The sequence below is a fragment of the Malania oleifera genome, chromosome 12, assembly GCF_029873635.1.
Source record: "Malania oleifera isolate guangnan ecotype guangnan chromosome 12, ASM2987363v1, whole genome shotgun sequence".
Classification (NCBI taxonomy): domain Eukaryota; kingdom Viridiplantae; phylum Streptophyta; class Magnoliopsida; order Santalales; family Ximeniaceae; genus Malania; species Malania oleifera.
The window spans coordinates 38,489,563-38,513,516 of NC_080428.1; positions in this window are offsets into that span (position 1 = coordinate 38,489,563).

Consider the following 23,954-nt stretch of genomic DNA (forward strand, 5'->3'; position numbering starts at 1 on the left):
TGCCAAAGCTATGTATTCAACTTTTGTAGTAAACAAAGCTGTAGTAGGTTGTAACATAGCCTTCCGACTAATGGAACCACCAACCATGGAAAAATGAAGTCAGAAGTAGACCTCTTGTTATCCAAATCACCTGCATAATCGGAGTCCACATAACCCTAAACATTACAATCATCATTACTTTCAAACAAGATACCATAATTAGAAGTGCCACACAAATATCTGAAAATCTATTTCACCGCATTCTAATGCATTCTACCTAGATTACCCATATATTTGCTTATCAAACTAACTGCATATGATAAGTCTGGTCTACTACATACCATAGCATACATCAGACTTCCTACTGCACTGGCATAAGGCACATTAGTCATATCCAACTTATCCTCATCAGTAGAAGGACACAATTTAGCAGACAATTGAAAATGAGCAGCTAGAGGTGTACTTACCGATTTAACCTTTTCCATGTTAAACCTTTCCAACACCTTCTCAATATACTTACCCTGTGACAACCACATCTTCTTCTGTTGTCCCTCTTGATTTCCATGCCAAGGATCTTTTTAGCTGCACCAAGATCCTTCATCTCAAACTCATCTTGTAACTTAGCTTTCAACCCATTAGTAATGTTAAAGGCAATCAACATGTCATCCACATATAGCATAAAGATCACATATACACCATTGTTAAGCAATCTGAAGTAAACACAACTATTATAACTAGTTTTAACATACCCAATCCTCAACATATAAGAATCAAACCTCTTATACAATTACTTAGGGGATTGTTTTAAACCATAAAGAGACCTATTCAACTTACATACCAGGCGCTCTTTACCTTGTTCCACAAACCCCTCTGGTTGCTCCATAAAGATATCTTCCTCCAACTCACCATGAAGGAAAACTATCTTTACATCCATCTGTTCCAAATCTAAATCATGCATGGCAACCAATGCTAACAAGGATCTCATAGAAGCATGCTTAACAACAAGAGACAAGATTTCATTATAATCTATACCTTCTTCCTGTTTGTATCCTTTTGCTACTAACTTGGTCTTATATTTTATCCCTTCTGATTCTGAAGTAGGTTCTTTCTTTCTAAAAACCCACTTACAGCCAATCAGCTTCATGTCCTTGGGCTTCTGAACCGACACCCAAGTGCCATTCTTATGAAAAGACTCCATCTCCTCAACCACGACTCCAAGCCAACTATCTCGTTCAGAACTCTAAACTGTTTTGTGAAAATTAGAAGGATCGCCACTACTAGTAATGAGAGCAAATGCAACTAAGTCCTCAATCCCATACTTGATCGAAGGCTTAACATTCCTCCTTTCTCTGTCGATGACTACCCCTGTAGGCTCATGTTTATCACCTGTCTGAGGAATTTCCTGAGGAATTGTAGCCTGTCTCACTGTATCCCGTGCAATAGAATCAACAAAAGTAGTCTGAGTATTACCCATACCTGAATTCTGAATACTGTCTAGCTCCACCTAAATAGGTACTCTCGCTGAATCAGACTCTACCTTCTTATTAGCATTCTCCTTTAACATGGCTTCCTTATTGAAGACCACATCCCTGCTAATTACCACCTTTCGTGCTATAGGGTCTCACAATTGGTATCCCTTCACTCCTTCTTGGAAACTAAGAAATACGCATGGTATGGACTTAAGAGTCCAACCTTGATCTATCCTATTCCTGTACATGCATATACGATGGACAACCAAATATCCTCAACACAGAGTAATCTACTGGCTTACCTGTCCATACCTCCTCAGGAACCTTTGCGTTAATAGCTCTAGAAGGAGACCTGTTTACCAGGTAGCATGCCATACTCACTACTTCTACCCAGAATGACTTAAGCAGATTAGCCTGAATCCTCATACACCTTGCCCTCTCTAGTAATGTTCTGTTCATCCTTTCAGCCACCCCATTTTGCTGTGACCCTTGTGGTACTGTATAGTGTCTAGTGATCCTCTCTTCCTTACAGAAGTCAATGAACTGGCTATTTTTGTACTCCAGTCCATTGTCAAATCTCAGAAACTACACCTGTTTCCCTATTTGCTTCTCTACCTGACCTTTCCATTCCCTAAACTTACTGAATACCTCACTCCTGTGCTTCATAAAATACACCCATACATTCTTGGAAAAGTCATCAATAAATGAGACAAAATAAATAGCACCACTATGAGACTATACCTGTATTGGACCCCATACATCTAAATGAATGTACTCCAGCACCTCCTTGCTCTGGTGCTTTCCTATTCTAAAACTCACCCTACGCCATTTACCAAACAAACAGTATCTACATAACTTAAACTTACAACAAGAATTACCTCACAGTAGGTTCTGCCTATGCAGCTCCTGCAAACCACGCTCACTCATGTGACCTAGCCTCATATGCCACAGAGTAGTATCATCTGTATTTGTATCTGAAGAGGTACTAGCTGCAGCTCCACCTGTCACTATGCTACCCACCATAGTGTACAAATTATTCCTCATATGACCCTTCATTACTACCATTGAACCTCTAGCAATTTTCAGAATACCATCCCTAGTTGAAAAAGAGAAACCATTATTGTCCAAAGAGCCTAAGGAAATTAGATTCTTTTTCAGATTTGGAACATGCCTCACATTCCTGATGGTTCTAACCACACCATCAAACATCCTGATTTTGACCGTTCAAATACCAAGAATACTACAGGAAGCATCATTACCCATCAACACCGTCCCTCCAGAGATTGGTTCATAGGAGTCAAACCAATCCCTGTATGGACATATATGATATGAGCACTCCAAATCCAAAGTCTAGGTATTAGCTAAGTAATTGGAACCTATAGTAACACCCAAAAGATCCCCATCAAAAACTGATGAATTGCTGTAGAGACCCGAACCCGTAAAAAATAAAAAAATTTTAAAAAGGGGATTTTGCAAGCTTCGTCGACGAGGCCAATGTTCTCGTCGACGAATGCCCTTCAGTGCTTCGTTGCTGAAATTCAGAGTCTCGTCAATGAAAAGATCCTGATAGATATGAAAAATATCAGGCTTGGGTTTGTCAACGAGGGAGGAGGTTCGGCAACGAACAACCTTCTATGTCTCATCAATGAGGGACCAATTCTTCAACAAGTCTGACTGGGTCAAAAAGCCTATAAATATAATTTTTCATTAAAGGTTAAGAAACCCAAAACTCACACACACTCTCTCTCTCTCTCTCTCTCTCTAACCGTTCTTCATCGTTTGTCACCCATTGTGACGATCAAAAGTTATTGCAAGGATCAGGGAGCTAGGATTTACAGTTCTAGCGGATTAGATTTTTGATTTGGTGAAAAGGGTTGGGATTTGGTTTTTGAGCGTTTCATTTTCTGTTTCAAAATTAGGTAAGGGGATTTTGTTTAATGCAGTGTTGTATCATTTTTGAACCAATAGAAATGTTTGTGGGGCGAGTATGTTATGTTTTCAGTTGAGATTTCTAAAAACCGACCGTTCAAAAGGCTTGTTTTTGAGTCTAAGATATACTATATGATATTTTGAGTAGAAGTGAACGGTGGAAAGATCGATTTGTTTCTACAAACCATTTATACAGTGTTTTTCATGGTTGCCTACGGGCTATGTTTTTAATATAGAAAACTGTGTGGCAGGTGAATGTTATTTTGTGAGTTATGGAAACACTAGAGATGAGATGTTTGTGTAATACTGAACTGTTTGTTAAATATACTGGAACTGTTTGAAAAATGCAGGGATTTTTATAAGAGGGCCAAGGCACGAGTTTGTAACAAAAAGGGGCTGAGGCCCGAGTGTGTATTAAATGGTCGAGGCTGAGATTTATAAAATAACAGAATTGTATCTAGAGGCTGAGAGCTGAGTTGTAACAGAGGGGCTGAGGCCCGAGTTTGTACTTTATGAGAGGGCTGAGGCCCGAGATTATATTAAATGGCAGAGGCTGGGTATTATGAAAAGAGTTTTAAAGTACAATTTTATTTACTTAAATTGCACAATATGCTTTAGGAAACCTGTGAACCTAGTGTTGCGAGTGCGGTACCATTGTTAGAGAGAGTTTCACCAGTTGACCGTGTGCGCCCACATCTATGAGCATGTGGTGTTGGGTAGTCCTAGCCAATTGACCAAGATGCAATCAGACCATCAATGAGCTTGCGTAAGCCTGCTGACGTATATAGTAGGGAGTTGACTTGGCTTGAGTTGATCCTCCGGGTTTTTGTCCAACCTTCGGGCTGCACAACCTTGACCACGGGGGTTTATACATAGCGAGTAGTTCCAGGGTGTATCTTTTATGCATATCTGTATATTTTATGTAATGATGTAAATGTTTTCCAGTATTGATATATGTTATGAGAAATTAGAAATGAGTAGGCATACAATGTTCAGTGAAAGAGAGAAGTATGATTCTAGTATACATAAAAAAGCATGTTGCCACACACTGTCAATAACTTAATCTTCCTTACTGAGAGGTGTCTCACCCCGTTGTACAACATATCTTTCAGGGAATCCTAGAGATCGAGTTTAGCGGGATCTAAGGGGTAGAGACTAGTTTAGTTGCTTTTGTGAGTGTCTTCAAGAACTCAAGTGTGAGTAGTTATTATAGTATGCCTTCGGGCTTGTATTTATGGTCGTGTGGACCGAGTTTGCGGACTTATTAGATTGAGTTGTCATATGAGTATGGAAAGAAGCTTGGTATATCTATGTTGATTTAGACTCTGGTAATAGTATGTTGAGATTGTTTCATTATTCCGCTGCATATCTTGTATTACTAAGATGGTATCAGGTACAAAGACGTCACTAAAGTAGCACCCTGGGCCCATGTGTCGAGTCAGGGCGCTATATGTGGTATCAGAGCCTAGGTTTGCTAGGTTCTGCAGACTTTGATGGTTAGTGTTAATCACCAGAGTATAGGTTGAAATAAGATAAGAATGAGAAAGGGTAAGATAGGTCGGGTTTTAGTCTAGAGGCTTAGAAATGGAATTTTGTTGACGGTTTTCTGTGCTTTTTGTAGAATGACGATTTCAGGAAAATATGGTAAATTCATTGATGGTTTTGGTTCTAGATTGAAGGACTGGACTCATAAAGTATGTGCGTCGTGTTATCATATGCCTAGGGTCGGATATTTTGGAAGTCTTGCAGTAGAAATGTACATGTTGGTCCTTTAAACTATAGACTTATATATTCTATCTGTTAGCCATTCCATATTTGTTTTAACCATGATAAATGTGGAATTTCTAAATCGGGTCATATCCTATCTTCAGGATGGACTCTAAAGGAAAGGGAGTCATGGGAGGGGACAATCACGTGGATACCTCCAACAGTGATGATGTTGAGGCTTTTTCCATACTGCGTAGTAGGGCATGATAGGAAAAAAGGGAGTCTCAGAGAGATTCTAGGGAACAGTGTCAGTCGGTGGCTGATAGAGGCTGCACGTTCCAACAGTTCTCGCGGACGAATCCTTTGGTGTTGTCAGGAGGATTGGACTCAATTGCGGTGGAGGACTGGGTCCAAGAGATGGAGGAGCTGGTGGAAGTGCTGAAGTATATAGAGGAATAGAAGGTACGTTTTTCCATCTTCAAACTAGTGGGGGAAGCAAAGAGATGGTGGCGTTCAACAAAAATGATAGAGGAGCAACGTTCGGGGTACATATCAGTTACCTAGAGCTGGTTTAGGGAAGTCTTCTTTAGCAGGTGCTTCCCTGTTGCCACCAGATAGGTAAAGGTGGAGGAGTTCCTATGTTTGACACAAGGATCCATGGCAGTGCAGCAATATGCGGCCCAATTTGTGGAGCTATCCCGATTTGCTCCACATATAGTCCTGGATGAGCCGAGGAAGGCTCATCTGTTCGAGAGAGTATTGAGACACGCCATACGTGTGCAGGTGGTGGCGTTGATGGTTCAAGGCTTTACGGAGCTGGTAGATAGAGCCATGGAGCTAAAGCTAGTATACAGGAAGGGGAGAGAGAGACAAGTTAGAAGAAGAGGTCCTTATCGCAGAGTTATCAGTCTAGCACCGGTCAGAACTATGGGAAATGGCCTGGTAGTTCGTCGGGCCAGCAACAGGCGTCAGGACCGTGAACCACTCAGGGAAATTCTCAGCACCTTGCCTGTCCTAAATGCAATAGGATGCATACCAGCGAGTGCAGGGCTGGTTTTTTCAGGTTGCTACTGGTGTGCTAGTATGGGACGCCGGATATGGTATTGTTGCGCGGTACTAAACCATGCACCTTCGTAGCAGCAGTATGGAGGAAGTAGTCAGACGACTAGAGGAGGTCACTAAGGGGGCATCGCGCAGGCACGTGTGTACTCGTTGATGCCGGGTGATGCAGAGAACGCTGACGACATGGTGATGGGTACGATTTCATTTATGTCACATAATACTATTGTACTGTTCGACTCAGGGGCTACCCACTCATTTGTATCTCGGAGATTTATTAGAGTATATGGAGTTGAGACCCAGTTGTTGGGGGTCGAGTTAGGAGTGGCTATACTGACGGGGTTGGTCATTGTGTGTAGTAAGGTGGTTAAAGACCATCCGATAGAGATTTAGAGGAGGAAGTTGTCTGCCAGTCTCATTATTCTAGAGATGCAGGGATTCGATATTATCTTATGGATGGACTGATTAGCATCCAATTATGCAAGCATAGAGTGCCGAAAGAAGGAGGTAGTGTTTAGACCTCCGGGGGAGGAAGAGTTTAAATTTGTAGGTTCGTGTGTGCACTTTGCACCACAAATCCTCTCAGTGGTGCAGGAAAGGAAGTTACTTATGGATGGCTACTAGGAGTATGTAGCATATGTGAACCAGTGATACGGGAGTTTCTCGATGTCTTTCCTGAGGACTTACCAGGGTTGCAACCAGATTGGGAAGTGGAGTTCGCTATTGAGTTAGCACCAGGGAAGGCAACAATCTCCAAGGTGCCGTATAGAATAACTTCATAAGAGCTAACAACTGCAGGAACTTCTAGATAACGACTTCATTAGACCAAGTATATCACGCTGGGGAACGCCAGTGTTGTTTGTGAAGAAGAAAGATGGGTCAATGAGGATGTGCATCGACTACAGACGGATAAACAAGGTAACTATAAAGAACAAATACCCTTTACCACGTATTGATGACTTGTTTGACCAATTGAAGGGAACTCAAGTTTTTTCTAAGATCGATCTGCGATTCAGATATCACTAAATGAAGTTGAAGTCAGATGACGTATCGAGGACGACCTTTCAAACTAGATATGGCCATTATGAATTTTTGGTTATGCCATTCGGTTTGACAAATGCACTTGCAACATTCATGGATTTGATGAACCGGGTATTCCACGAGTACTTGGATCGGTTTATGGTTGTATTTATAGATGATATCCTGATTTATTCAAGGAGTCCTGCAGAGCGTGAAACTCATTTGAGGCTATTACTTCAGGTACTTAGAGAGAAGAAGTTGTTTTCTAAATTCAAAAAATGCGAATTCTAGCTTGAGCAGGTTGCATTTTTGGGATGTGTAGTGTCCAAAGAAGGAGTATTAGTAAACCAGGACAAAGTAGAGGCAGTAGTGAACTGGGCGAGACCGAAGAATGTTCACGAGGTTAGAAGTTTCTTAGGTTTGGCAGGGTACTAACGTCGTTTTATCGAGGGTTTTTCTACGCTGTCAGGTTTGTTGACACAGCTTACGAAAAAGAATAGTAAGTTTGACTGGACTTGTGATTGTAAACAGAGCTTTCGGGAGTTGAAGCAATGTAAGGTCATGGCCCCAGTGTTAACCATTCAGTTAGGGGATGGTAGTTACATGATTTATAGTGACGCATTCCAAAAAGGACTCGGGTGTGTTTTGATGTAGCAGGATAAAGTTATAGCTCATGCATCTTGCAATCTCAAGGAGTACAAGAAGAACTACCCTACACATGATTTAGAATTGGAAGTAGTGGTGTTTGCATTAAAGATTTGGTGGCACTACCTTTATGACGAAAAGTGGAGATCTTTACTGACCATAAAAGCCTCAAATACTTCTTTAGCCAGAAGGAGCTGAATATGAGGCAACGTAGATGGCTTGAGTTGATTAAGGACTACAACTGCACCATTAGTTACCACCCAGGAAAAGCTAATGTGGTGGTTGATGGTTTGAGCTGAAATTTAGTGAGTGTGTCGGTTTCAGCAGTTGTCCTACAACAATAGATCGTGATGGATCTGGAGAGGTTAGGGGTAGAGTTGGTGGACGGAGATCTATAGGCGTTCATCGTTAGTTTAGTTGTTCAGTCAACTTTGCAAGAGAGAATCAAGACAGCTCAGAAGAAAGATGTGAGCCGGTAGAGGTCAGAGAAGGAATGTAGAATGGATTGAAGCTGGATTTCAATGTCTCTGCAGATGAGATATTGAGATTCCATACCCGAATTTGTGTACCGAATGATGCTGATATTAAACGGATCATTCTAGAGGAGGCGCATCGCTCTCTCTATACTGTGTATCCAAGGAGTATGAAAATGTATAGAGATTTATGGGAGTCATTCTGGTGGAGTAACATGAATAAGGAAATTGCTAGATTTATGGAGCAATGCCTGACATGTTAGCAGGTTAAGGCAAAGCACCAGAGGTTAGCAGGACCACTACAGCCACTTGACATTCCCAAGTGGAAGTGGGAACACATCTCGATGAATTTTGTATCGGGGTTACCTGTAGCGTTGAATGGGCAGAATGCCATCTGGGTTATATTGGATCGGTTGATGAAGACTGCACATTTCATTCCTATTAGAGTAAGCTATTCCATTAATAGGCTGGCAGAGTTATATGTGCAGGAGATAGTACGGCTCCATGGTGTCCCTATTTCTATAGTTTCAAACCAAGACCCACGATTTACTTCTTGGTTCTAGAAGGGTTTGCAGGATGCCTAGGGATCAAAGCTCACTTTCAACACCTCATTTCACCCGTAGATGGATGGACAATTAGAGAGAGCCATTCAGACCTTAGAAGACATGTTGCGGGTATGTGTGCTAGACTGTGGGGACAGTTGGATTCGGTATCTACTGTTCGTGGAGTTTGCATATAATAACAGCTACCAAGCCAGTATAGAGATGGCACCATATAAAGCATTGTATGCTCACTGGTGTCGATCTCTACAATACTGGGATGAGGTAGGAAAGCGGTAGGTGTTGGGACAAGAACTGATCCAGCAGGCCTTCCTCAAAGGTTGAGCTTATCAGAGAAAGGGATAGAGCAGCTCAGAGTCGGCAGAAGAGTTATGTGAATACTCGTCGATGGGAGTTAGAGTTTGAGATCGAGGATAAAATATTCCTAAGATTTCCCCGATGAAAGGGATGATGAGGTTTGGGAAGAAAGGGAAGTTGAGCCCTCGGTACATCGGGCCATTTGAGATCCTGGAGAGAATAGGTTCAGTTGCTTACCGGGTAGCATTGCCCCTAGCACTATCTAGAGTTCATGACGTGTTTCACGTATCTGTGCTATGGAATTATGTGCCAGATCCATCGCACGTGCTCAATTATGAACCTTAGGAGATCGGGAATGGATTATCATATGAGGAGGTACCGATTCAGATTTTAGACCAGAAGGTACAATAGTTGCATACTAAGGAGATACCTTTAGTGAAAGGACTGTGGCGGAACCACGCAGTAAATGAGGCTTCATGGGAGTTAGAGGCTGAGATACACCAGAAGTACCCACAGCTCTTCGGAGAGGGTTAGCTCTAGTCAGGTTAGGTAATTTGTGTGGTTACTAGTTATTTTCATGTATTTGTGAGAGAGGTTAGTATAAGAGTGTAATTTAATGAGACTTTATGTTGTATCCATGGTATTCCTTCACCATAAGTGAGGGTATGTAATAAACTTGGATCAGAGCAGCTATGTGGGTGACTACCGATTCTTCTGTAGAACTGAGTTGTATGTTAAAGTACGTTCAGTATCAGTTAGCAAATTTTGAGGAAAAGGTTGTTATAAAAAGGGAAGATTGTAGAGACTCGAACCCTAAAAAAATAAGAAAAGTATAAAAAGGGGATTTTGACGAGGCATATGTTCTCGTTGATGAATGCCCTTCAGTGCTTCGTCGTTGAAATTCAGAGTCTCATCGACGAAGAGATATCGACTGACATGAAAAATATCAGGCTTGGGTTCATTGACGAGGGAGGAGGTTTGGTGACGAACAGCCTTCTGTGTCTCGTTGATGAGGGACCAATTCGTTGACAAGTCTGACCGGGTCAAAAGGCCTATAAATATAAGTTTTTCATTGCTTAAGGGTTAAGAAGCCCAAAACTCTCTCTCCCACTCTCTCTAGAACCGGCAAGTTCACTCTTTCTTTCTCTCTCTCTCTCTCTCTCTCTCTCTCTCTCTCTCTCTCTCTCTCTCTCTCTTTTTACCTTTCTTCATCGTTTGTCGCTCGTTTCGACGATCGAAAGTTACTGCAAGGATCAGGGAGCTAGGATTTACAGTTCTAGAGGATTAGATTTTTGATTTGGTGAAAAGGGTTGGGATTTGGTTTTTGAGTGTTTCATTTTCTATTTTGAAATCAGGTAAGGGGATTATGTTTAATGCAGTGTTGTATCATTTTTGAACCAATAGAAATGTTTACGGGGTGAGTATATTATGTTTTCAGTTAAGATTTCTAAAAACCAACCGTTCAAAAGGTTTGTTTTTGAGCCTAGGATATACTATATGATATTTTGAGTAGAAGTGAATGGTGGAAAGATTGATTTGTTTCTTTAAACCATTTATATAGTGTTTTCATCGTTGCCTACGGGCTATGTTTCTAATATAGAAAAATGTGTGGCAGGTGGATGTTATTCTGTGAGTTATGGAAACACTAGAGATGAGATGTTTATGTAATACTGAACTGTTTGCGAAATATACTGGAACTGTTTGAAAAATGTAGGGATTTTTACGAGAGGGCCAAGGTATGAGTTTGTAACAAAAGGGGGCCGAGGCCCGAGTGTGTATTAAACGGTCGAGGTTGAGATTTATAAAATAACATAATTGTATCCAGAGGTTAAGAGCCGAGTTGTAACAGAGGGGCCGAGGCCCGAGTTTGTACTTTATGAAAGGGCTGAGGCCCGAGATTGTATTAAACGGCAGAGGCCGAGTTTTATGAAAAGAGTTTTAAAGTACAATTTTATTTACTTAAATTGCACGATATGCTTTAGGAAACTTGTGAACCTAGTGTTACGAGCGGGATACCGTTGCTAGAGAGAGTTTCACCAATTGACCGCGTGCGCCCACATCTACGAGCGTGTGGTGTTGGGTGGTCCTAGATGATTGACCGAGATGCAATTGGACCGTAAGCGAGCTTATGGAAGCTTGCTGACATATATAGCACGAAGTTGACTTGGCTTGGGTTGATCCTCCAGGTTTTTGTCCAGCCTTCGGGCCGCACAACCCTGAACACGGGGGTTTATACATGGCGAGTAGTTCCAGGGTGTATCTTTTGTGCATATCTGTATATTTATGTAATGATCCAGTATTGATATATGTTATGAGAAATGAGAAATAAGAAATGAGTAGGCATACTATGTTTAATGAAAGAGAGAAGTATGATTCTAGCATACATAGAAAAGCATGCTACCACACACTGTCATTAACTTAATCTTCCTTACTGAGAGGTGTCTCACCTCGTTGTACAACATATCTTTTCAAGGAATCCTAGAGATCGAGTTTAGCGGGATCTAGGGGGTGGAGACTAGTTTAGTTACTTTTGTGAGTGTCTTCAAGAACTCAAGTGTGAGTAGTTATTATAGTATGCCTTCGAGCTTGTATTTATGGTCGTGTGGATTAAGTTTGTGGACTTATTAGATTGAGATGTAATATGAGTATGGAAAGAAGCTTGGTATATATATGTTGATTTAGACTTTGGTAATAGTATGTTGAGATTGTTTCATTATACCGTTGCATATCTTGTATTACTATTATGGTATCAGGTACAAATACGTCACTAAAGTAGCACCCTGGGCCTACGTGTCATGTCGAGGCGCTACAATTGCTCTCCACTACAGTAGCCTGCTCAGTCTTTTTCCTGTTCTTTTCCTCTAAATCTCTTTTCCTCCTTAGATAGTCCTTCTTCATATGCCCTTCTTTCCCACAATAAAAACAACCACTCCTCCAATTCCCACTCTTATCCCTGGACTTGGATCGAGGTTTCACTCGATTCCAATTACCCTTGCTAGAACTCTTGCCCCACTGCTAGCTAGACTCACCCTAAGCCACCAGCCCTTCTTCATGTCCTAGATAATTTGGTTTGTGAAAATTCTCACTCTGCAGAATGGTAGTAGTCACCTCATCAATTGTAAGAGCCTTCTTACCTAGCAGTAGTGTGGTTTTCAAAGTATCAAGTGATCTGAGAAGCGAATACAAAAAAATCTGTGCTTTGTCTTCCTCCTCAATTTTTACCTCAATACTCAGCAACTGAGTGATTATCTTATTGAAACAATTAAGGTGGTCTCTGACTTCTGTGCCTTCAGTCATCCTCAATTGATACGAATGTTTCTTCAAATATAGTCTATTAACTAGGGTCTTGGACATATAAATATTCTCCAATTTTTTCCAAAACTCAACTGATGATGTCTCATTCAACACACTGTATTTAATTTATGGAGCTAAACTTAAGCGAATGGTAATTACTGCTTTCATTTCCAGCTCCTCCCACTAATCATTTGACATGGTCTCTAACTTCTTGTCTTTCCCATGTAGTGCCTTAATCAGTCCCTATTGGACCAACACATCCTTCATAGTGCTCTACCATAGACTGGAATTATTTGTCCCATTAAATGGCTCCACCTCGAACTTGGCCGTCGAAGTACTCGCGATTAAATTTTTTTTTTCTCTCCTTTGACATCAGTAATGACGTTAGCACCTGTTAGGATGACATCAGCAACAAACGCCTGTGTTAGCGTGATGTCAGCGCTCCACGGGGAGGATCCGTGCCTCGACTCGCACTCCGACCTAATTCTGAATCTAGGTCTGTCACCCAATTTTGGCACTGTTCATCATGTTCTTCATCTGCGAAAATTTTTTTTTCTTCTGAATTTTTTTTTCACACCTTCGATTGAAAAAAATGATCCTCCTTCAATATAAAAATTTAGGAATAAATTTTCAGCACCTGATCTGAATCTTCGCGTACCTCAATCTAATCTGAACGAACTGCTCTGATCTTGAGCACTCCCACGAAAAATCTTCAAATCCAAAAAATTTCTTTCAACCTGATCTAATCTATCAGATCCACACCCAAACAAAACTATGATCTGATACAACTTGTTGATGCACAACTATTTTAATATTTCGATCAACAAAATAAATCACACAAAGAACATTCACAGAAAAATGGAGACAAGAGATTTTACGTGGTTTGGCAATGTTGCCTACGTCCACGAAGCATGCACTTGGAGAAAAATCTACTATGAAACGATGGCAGTACAAGATATGATTAGTCTCTTCCCATCCTAGATCCCCCTGTACACCCCTTCACCTTCAACCCGTTGAAGAAAAGTTCTTCCTGGAGGGAACCGTTCTCTAGCTCTCTTTGCACAAAATGACAAGAAATCCCTATATTTTCCCATCGCTTACATACATATATATGACACCACACAACCGTTGGATTTAGAGACGATCCAACGGCTGTGATAAAAGCCACAATAAATAAATAAAAATAAACATATTCTTTAACAATGAACTTCTAGTCTTCTATTAAAGAAGAAACAATGTAAAAAAGAGAACAAAAAAATAAAATAAAAGGTACATAGATTTTCATTTAAGAATAATATATTCGCATACAATCTTATCCAGAGCATAGTTTGATATATGCACAATGGACACATATACATGAGCATTCCTTTATAATCAAATAAATACCTTGATACATTTAGAAAATTGCTGTACAGGTTCTTCAACTATACGTGAATGACGTGCTCCACTTTATTTTTTGTATTATTTATTTTGAAAAAAATATATTTTATGATAATGAAAAAAATACACTTCTCTTCGCCGCCTTAATTATCTATTTTTAAGTTAATTTTTGTTCAAAAAATTCTAATGATCACTGACCCTTTGTCCTATCGCTTCAACGAAGTCAGTGCCGTGTCGCTTCGGTATCAATAAAATCGACTTATAGAAAGTTGATACATACTTTGTAAACCGACTTATGGAAAGTCAGTTTCTTTTTCTTCCTTACTCATCCGCAATCGACAATGATGTCGCTACTGTTCAGCAGCCACCATGTAGGAGAGGTCATGCTAAGCCTTGATGAAGGTGAGGGGGTTGTGTTGGAGGACATAGTGGAGGACTGGTCAAGCTGCCACAGTTCTGATAGAAGGATGATCTAGTAAGGCTGTGGAGCAACTTACACTGAGACTTGTACTTTGCACTCGCAGTGGCCATATACCCCGATGTAGATATTTCAGGATCCACATGAGGCATCTAGCAGTACATCGTACGTACTAGAGCCACTGCACTCCATTCCCTTATACTGACCTTCGATCTACCCGATACAAGAGCAATACCAGTAGTTCTCAATTTCATCACTGATCCCATTCGACTCGTTTGATCATATGTTGATGGATGATTCATTCCTACAGGCTTAGAGACATCCCATGTTGATGAGGATGCATGTTGACGTGGGAGATAGAAACATGTATGGATGATATGTCCACAGATAGCATGAATTTCCATGCACCTGAGCAACAACTATTGAGTGTGGGATCGTAGAGACAAAGGAGACACCCACCTTGTGGGACATGATTGTATTTCTTTTCCCTTATTTATAGTAATTTTTATTCCATTATAATTAGGATACAAACATATAATAAAAAAACATTGTAGACATAACATAAACAATTCATCCGCTGAGTCATAACACTAATCCTCATCAGACATTAAAGTGTAGGACGGGTAATTAGAAATGGAACCAACAACTTCCTCCCTACTACCACGTGTCGTAGAAGTCATAATAGAGTACGTAGTCTCGAAAAAATTTATACAAAGACACATATGATTGTTCTTTTCTCATATCATGTATTGGAATTGGTGTATTCCCAGGAGGGGGGGGGGGGTGAATTGGAAATTTAAAAACTTTTTCCTAGGTTATGTTCAAATCCACAAGTAGTATACCGTAACCTAGGGTATTTCTAAACTTATGCCAATTACCTAACAATATAAAACTGAGCGGATAAATAAAACAGTTATAGTAGACTCAGTATTTCACAACCATACCAAGCATGTATGTAAAATAATCAAGACAATAAATAATACCATGCATGTACGGAAATTAAAGGTCAAAGATAAGGGAACACATGATATGAAATCGGGGTTCAGCCAATACTGCCTACGTCCTCGCCTCAAGCTCACAAGCAAGAGGATTCCACTAATTGCTCACTTGCAGGTGAAGCGACCCCGATTACAACACCTTACCAAGATGGTGCACCTAACTCTCTTAATCAGGTCTGAACCAGTCCGGTGCTCACCTAACCGAGTCTGAGCAATTTGGGACTATTCATAGGGGTAGTCTCCCTCTTCCTACCACACGTCGGGAATAGAACAGATAATTATTTGTGTACAAATAAATGCTTCTAACACAAGCAGAATGTACAACAATTAAGCACAGTATAATCAATGCACTCAAGTATGATAGAGAATTAATACTCAAGTGAGTATGTCAAATATATCTCTCAATCAAATAAGGTATATGATAATGTGAGAGATGCTGATGAATGGGTTCCTTGATTCAAGATATAATACACTTCAAGTATTTATCAATGCACAATATTATGTCTACCACAAATGTATTTCTACAATCAAGTATGGGTAGCAATAGAGATTGGCTTCAAAAATATTTTTCAATAATCACCAAAGAAGCTCTTGAATCTTGCAATGAATTTGCAAAGACACACAAGCTCTAAATAGTTTTCTCGAAGATAAAGATGTAGTAATCAAGTAATATGGGAAGAACTTTAAAGTAATACTCTCAAAAGGGATTTTGAAATAATGAAAATGTGAGAGTATGGATTTTGTAAACTAGAACTTGAAGCACACAATGAAGCTCAATCAATCTCCTTTCGAACTTGTAATTAATTTGCAAGTGAGGAGAACAAGAATGATGCTCCCTTTTGCTAAATGATTTTTGCAAAGAATGTAAGAGAGAGTATGAAAAATTTGCTTTGAAAGTATGAACTATGGGCAAATGGGAGTACAAAAAATTTGAGAGGATTTTTGTTAATCTATTTGCTAATCCTATACTAATCAAAACAAATGAGGGGTATATATATAACACCTTTAAAAAAAATAGCCGTTGGGGACACATTAGGTATTTTGAAAAAGTTTAATTAAATTTTTAACCCCAATTACCGCAGTGAAAATATGTGAACCCGAGAGGTTTGGTTGCCCGGTGCATAGTACCTATCACCCGAACAGACACATAAGCTTTTGAATTTTTAGTTGGGTTCAGTTGGTTGACCACAGTACCGGTCAGCCGAGCCAAGGCTATTTTCCTCAACTTTGTGAGTTCGGGCGCCTAATGCTTGGTTCAGTTTGCTGGACTCTAAAAGTCGAGCACCCGAGATCATTTTGAATTGGAGGTTTGGTTGGCCAGGGCTAGTAAAAAGGGACTGCATTGAGGTTCATTTAACCGAGAAAAGTCAAAATGTTGACTCTTTACATGTTTGATTGACCAAGCCATTTTTAACATCTAAGGTCAGTCGCCCGAGGCTATTCAAAGTTCAAGTTTAAGTCCTGATTTTGTTTAAAAATCACCCGTGTCACATAGGTATAACTTTTGAGTTATAGGGGATTTGTCATGAGGTGCTTGGGGACCTAAGGTCAGTCTATGACCTAGGCTTCTTAATTGGGCCAAAAAATCCAATGTCGGTCGACCAAAGTCTTTGTTAAATCCATTTTGGCCCTTGAACTTTTTCAACCTTGTGTGAGCAAGTTGTGGCATTTTATCTTAATGGTATTGGTTCCTATGAGTCAATCAATGGTCCACTGAGCATTCATCCTTATCATGCATGAGATGCAATTATTACAGACCATATTAATATTATAGACCTAAATAAACTGAATGCAATTACAATCCGAAAGATTTGTCTTCATTCCTTTTGCACTTCGTATAGCCATGCCATGCGCCAGGTGATGTTAAATTTTAACTCCTCATGGCTTCTATGTTATCCATATCATCCATGCATACAAAGTGATAATCCTACTCACATACTGAATGCACAGGTAAGATACTTTGTATTTGTCTTAATCAAAACGATATAGGACTCAAAAAGTCAACATCATGTTCAACGCTCGTCTCTTCCATAAGTAGTCATCCTGTTGAACAAAACGCGTCTTATGTTTAAGGATGACAACATTCAGCAATCATAACTGCTCTACTAAGTTATTTGCCTCTTGCAATCGATATTCTCACTTTGTGTTTATAGCTGATACAACACATATAGATCCACCATGAAGTGAGGGACCAAAAGAGAGATGGAGGATGGTAGCCTTAAGGGCAAACCATTGATAGTTTGGAATAACCATCGATGGTCTCACGAAGTGCTGCAGAGGTGTTCGTCTTGGCTTCAAACCATCGACGGTTTCGCCTAAACTGTCGATAGTTTCACTCGTGGACGTCACGAATTTTTGAATCTAACATCAGAAGATTGGGAGTTTTTGGAGGAATTTCCTATGAGGAATCGCTATAGAAGTGATTTAGATAAACTATAGGTCTTCTGTACGCATTAGATTGATATTATGTAACCTTAGATAGATTAAGCTTGGTGTAAGCTTCATTGATAGTGAAAAGTAGTTGCTACTCCTGTGGACGTAGGAAAATTGCTGAACCACGTAAATTCTTCTGTTTTGATTGTTGCTTTCATTGATTCTCATTGTTGAGTGATTGCTAGGTTTGTATAATTCATCATCAAATGCTTGTTTGCTTTTTCCATTAATTGTTCGTGAGAGTTTGTGTGGGTCTTCCACTGTGCACATTCGACATTGATAATTGGTTTATGAGGGCTGATTGTTGAGGACAACAATTGGTATCAAACTTGAGTGATTGTTGGTGTGATGAACAACACTTCTAGAAACTCGTATCCTTAGCATTCGTTTCGTCCCATGTCTTGAAGTCCACCTTGAGATTGGAATATTGATCAAAATATTCGATAAGACACTGATTGTAATTTAGGATGGAAAAAATGAAATGGGCTATGGAACACAAATCAGGAAGCACTGTTGTAAATTGGCATCAATTTTACAGCAGAATAGTGAAGAAGTGGGTGCAGTATATAGGTTATGCTTGTTGCTAAAAGAAGCTAGTTAAGGGTTAAAAAAAAAAAAAGTTGGAGGTATTTGCCCATAGACTTGATTCTCTAAGTTAATACCAAAGTTGTATGACGTCTAAGTACTAGTAAAGCTACTTCCTATTAAGCAAGCAAAGAAACCAGGTAAGTAGACATGTTTGAGCATTTCATGGGATTGTGTTATCTAATTGCATTTTTATTCATTTAATTTCAAAATAATTTAAACATCAAATTGTCAAGAAAATCTATTGGAACATTTGTTAAGCTATATGTTTGAAATAAATAAGTCAAGTTGACTAATTGGTCATAAGTAGATTGGGACATATATCATGCTAAGTTTTGGAGGGACAAAACCCAAGGACATTCACATCAGACAAGGCGAGTGGTATTTTCTACTCTAGATCATCGTTTCTTGAACATGAGCACCATTGGCAAAACATGAACTTTTTCTCCATAGATTGAAACTTGAAAAATGAACAGCAAAATTGAGATATGGGAAAGATTGGCTGCAGAAAATAGCTTGTTGATTGGATAGGGTGTTGATTCACAAAACATATTTGAAGAGGAAAGTTTGTGCACCTACATGCATTATATGCATAACATCAAATGTGATAGGAATCCATACACATGCATTTTGTAAAAAATCATTGTATAAGTAGACTTAGAATATGTCCTTATATCATGCATCATCATGTTTATATCATACAAGTTTTCCCGCATAAATTTTGTAAATAATGTTTATTCCAATTCTCACCATTCAAGCACTATCTTCCATAAATCAGAATGGTTGGAATTCTACTTAGGGTATGGGACATTAGTTCCCAAATCCAAGTAGCTACATTAAAGTTACTTTGGCTATCTTGTTAATTTGAGTAGTCACATTCAAATTGCTTTGACCATCTCATTAATTCGAGTAGCCACATTCAAGTTGCTCTGGCTATCTCGTTAATTTGAATAGTCACATTCAAGTTGCTCTGGCTATCTCATTAATTTGAGTAGTCACATTCAAGTTGCTTTGAATATCTTGTTAATTTGAGTACTTACATTCAATTTATTCTGAGTCTTTGACTATCTCGTTAATTCGAGTAGTCACATTCAAGTTGTTTTGACTATCTCCTTAATTCGAGTAGTCACATTCAAGTTGTTTTGACTATCTCCTTAATTCGAGTAGTCACATTCAAGTTATTTTGACTATCTCGTTAATTCAAGTAGTTGCATTCAAGTTGTTTTGGCTATCCTAGAGGCATGTGGAATTAATAGTTTCCAAATTTGAAAAGTCACATTTAAGTTATTTTGGTTATCTCGGAAGCATGTGGCATTGATAGTTCCCAAATACGAGAAGACACATTCAAGTTGTTCTGACTATGTCGTTAATTTGAGTAGTCACATTCAAGTTAGTTTACCTATCTCATTAATTCGAATAGTCGCATTCAAGTTGTTCTGACTATTCATTAATTCAAGTAGTCACATTCAAGTTATTCTTGCTATCTCAGAGGCATGTGACATTAATAGTTCCCAAATCTAAGAAGTTGCATTCAAGTTATTCTGGCTACCTCGAAGGCATATGGCATTGATAGGTCCTAAATCCGAGTAGTCGCATTCAAGTTATTCTGGATATCTCAGAGGCATGTGACATTAATAGTTCCAAAATTTGAGTAGTCACATCCAAGTTATTTTGGCTATTTCGAAGGCACGTGGCATGAGGTCCCAAATCCAAATAGTCGCATTCAAGTTGTTTTGATTGTCTGAGAGACATGTGCCTTTAGTTCCCAAATCTGAGTAGTTATTTTTTAAGTTTAAGAGTTGTCTTCGTGGTACATGACATAGTTTCCAAACCCATGGTAGTCATATTTCTATAAACTAGGTCAATTTACACCTAACTCTGTGAGTTTGTTAAGTTGACTCGGATTCCATACATCTTTGTAAATCCATACATTTTCTCTCGTTAGGATTTTGTTATATAAAGCCCACTCGAAAAATTATGTCTTTTGGTTTTATAGATTTGTTACTATAGGATGCCAAGAGTGATAGATATGCCTGCCATCCTAAGGAAACAAACCTATAAAAAAGGGCAAATGTAGGCACCCCAATTTGTCTAGGGCTTATATAATAAAATTATACAAAAAATCTATTTCATAAAATGGAAAAAATATAGGGAAATAAACTTTTACATTGAAAAGAACAAAAAAAAATATAGAAAAGAAAAATAAAAAATTCAGATTCTCCAATTCCATGCTAGCATCTGCACACATGCACAAAGGAAACAATTAGGAAATCAACAATAAAGATTGATTAATCTTTTTTTTTTATATTATTATTAATTAAGTGATTTAAAAAAAAAAAATTGATTAGTCAAGTTTAAATGTTGATCCATGCTGATTAATGCTCCTAAGCCAATAAATGGAAGCTTTTTGAGAGGGATATGACACACATGGAAGGATAAATAATTAGGAAATCAGTAATAAATATTGATTGATCTGTTTCTTAATTTGATTGATCCGTTTTTTTTAAATTGATTGATCAGGTTTAAATTTTGATTTATGCTGATCAATGTTTCGAAGCCTATAAATGGAAGTCTTTTTTAGAGGGATAGGATACATATGGAAGAAGAAGTTGTTAGGAAATTAGCAATAAAGATTTATTGATATGTTTTCTAATTTGATTGATGTATTTTTTTATTTTTAATTGATTGAGTTTAAATGTTAATTTATCAATCAAATTTAATGTTGATCAATGCTTCTAAGCTTCTAAATAGAGGCTTTCTAAGAGATACAGACAGATTCCGAGACACACATTCACAGAGACACACAAGCACATAGAGAAATCATATAGGCAGATGTATGAAAAATAAAAGAGTTCTGATCAAGTTCGAAAGTCAGAATTTGAGATTTGAGGATTGCAGTTAGAATCAAAGAAGAATTGAAGGATTGATATTGAATTTGAAGATCGAAGGAGTTGAATACTAAGATTGGTTTTGTTTTTGTTTTTGTTTTTGTGCTTAATTTTGCTTTTAAATTGCACAAATTTTTGAAAATCCAGTGATTTGAATTGCCAAATTTTGTTTTGAAATCGATCCAGATCCGACCCATTGGATTGGATCCGACCCATTGAACCATAACCCATTGGATTAGATCCGGCTCATTGACCCAAAACCTAGGTCCAAGTTGGACTTGGATCTATTCACTACTGATCCTATATCTAGCCCAAAGCCCAATTGGGCTCGAGATAATTAAATCCAAATACCCAGAGCCAACCAAGATTTGTCACATAGTGGGTGACATTATGCTGACATAACCCTGCTGCAAAGAAAAAAAGAAAATAAAGTGAGTCACATGACACCACAGTGGGTGGACACGTGGCCTGCTAAGCCCAACCGAATTGAACCCAGTTCAGATTGATTGAACCTGACTGATTTCTAAACCACTGATTTCTTTATTATAATTTTTAATTAATTTTTTATTTTTAAAAATTGGAAAATAATAATAAAAAATTAGAAAAAAATTAGGAAAAATAAATAAATAATATTTGAGTTATTTTTGACTCAAATAAATAAAAAAGTGGAAAATAAAAATACAAAAAAAATGAGTAAAAGTCTTTAAAAATCCCATAAAATTTCATAAAAATGTTGGAAATTTTCAAAAAAAATTATATAAAATTTTGAAAAATCTAAGAATGCTCTAAAGAACTATTTTGTATAAATTTTGATGATTTTACTTTATTTTTGTGTGTGTGCATCCCAATGATTTAACAAAGAGTAAAGAGATATTTTAGACCTCACCTATATTAATTCTGAGGGAGGGTTTATCTAACAAGATCCCCTCCTTTAGAGATCTTATTAGACATTCTTAAATCACACTATAAAATTTATTCTCCTTTTAAATTTTATTTATTTATTTAGCTGTTTATTTATTTGTTTGTTTATTTTAAAGGATTTAATCAAAGACTATTATATTCAATTTAAGGATAATTCTTGATTAATTAAGTACCATTCATAGAATGGGTGTGTTGGGGAACTAGTACGTTCCCTTAATATAACTGAACTCCCAATCCTAACTCTGGTAAAAACAGATCGAGACTGCTAGTTCCTTAGTCTAGGACGAGTCTAGAGACCAATCAATGAGTAGTAATTAGGTGAACTAACTGCACCTAGATAAATAACAGGTTAGTGGTGACTCTATAAAATTTCAATATTATTATTTCTCGCCATTTTGGACCCTTCTTTGGGACGTTGCGATAGCGCTAAAAGCATATAGATCCTTTTTTCACAGTATGATCATTAAATGCAATTCTCACACTTACATTTCCGCATCTCTCTCTTTCCAATTGCAAAAAGAGACATGTTGCCCTCCACACTTCACTAAAGCACAATCGAATTTTTTTATCAATCAAGAACAATTACTTTATTGCTAGTAGTCTGCCCAGATGCCTCCACAAAGTTTACTAATTTTTAATACACACACACACACACTTGTATGTGTGTTGTGATGCCTCATTCTTGTTTTATTAATGTATAAAATAGCCCATGCCAAATAATAAGTTAACATATGAGCATATGTAAACTGTGATATCCCATGGATGAAAGACTTAAAAAGATTAGATGTTACTACCCATATCAACAAGGTGCACCTTTCTTTTCGTGAGCTTTCCCATAAGAACTCCATAGTTAAGCGTGCTTGGCTTGGAGCTATCTTGGGATGGGTGACCACTTAGGAAATTTTCTCAGGAAGTGTGTGAGTGAGGAGAAAAATACACTAAAAAGGACACGTGTTGGTTTGTGGGGTCAGTCATTAATCCGATAAGGCCCGCCCCACTACTCTCTGATCCAGGTGGAGGAGGAGAGACACAGTGCTCCCTGTCAGACCCAGGTTGGGGCGTTGCAAATGGGATTAGAGCCAACACCCAGCCGGAAGTGTGATGAGATTCACATCGCCTGGGTTTGGAAATGTGGGTTCGCAACGAGGATGTTGCGTTCTATAAGTGGAGGAGAATGTGATACCCTATGGATGAAAGATTTAAAAAGATTAGATGTTACTACCCATATCAATAAGGTGCACCTTTCTTTTCAGGAGCTTTCCCATAAGAACTCCATAGTTAAGCGTGCTTGGCTTGGAGCAATCTTGGGATAGGTGACCACTTGGGAAGTTTTCTCAAGAAGTGTGTGAGTGAGGACAAAAACATACTGAAAAGGACACATGTTAGTTTATAGGGTCAGTCATTAATCCAATAAGGCCCACCCCACTGTTGTTTGGTCCAAGTGGAGGAGGAGAGATGCAATACTCCCTGGCAGACCCAGGTTGGGGCATTACATAAACATGAGGAGATATGTAGAAATGGTATTAGGTTTAAAAAATAGCATATAGCTTTTCAAAATCAAAACTCAATTTGATGAGTTTCAAAATATTTCATGATAAAAAAATTTATATAATTTTGGATAAAATAAATAAGATAAATTTATTTAAAAAGTAGTAGGTAATGAAACTTACCTCTCATTTGAGAGATGATAAATGTTAAGTATATTCCTAAAAATACTTTATATATCTGTATGGGTGAAAATTAAAGTGTGTTCATCCCTCTCTTCGTCTGCACACGATAAAAGTGAATGTTTGAGTTCTATACACAAGGGTATATCATATAGAGAAAGAAAAAAAATTATCTTTTTCTTTAATTACCTCATATGTGCACGTATTTTTCTTTAGTTTTAAAATTGCAAAA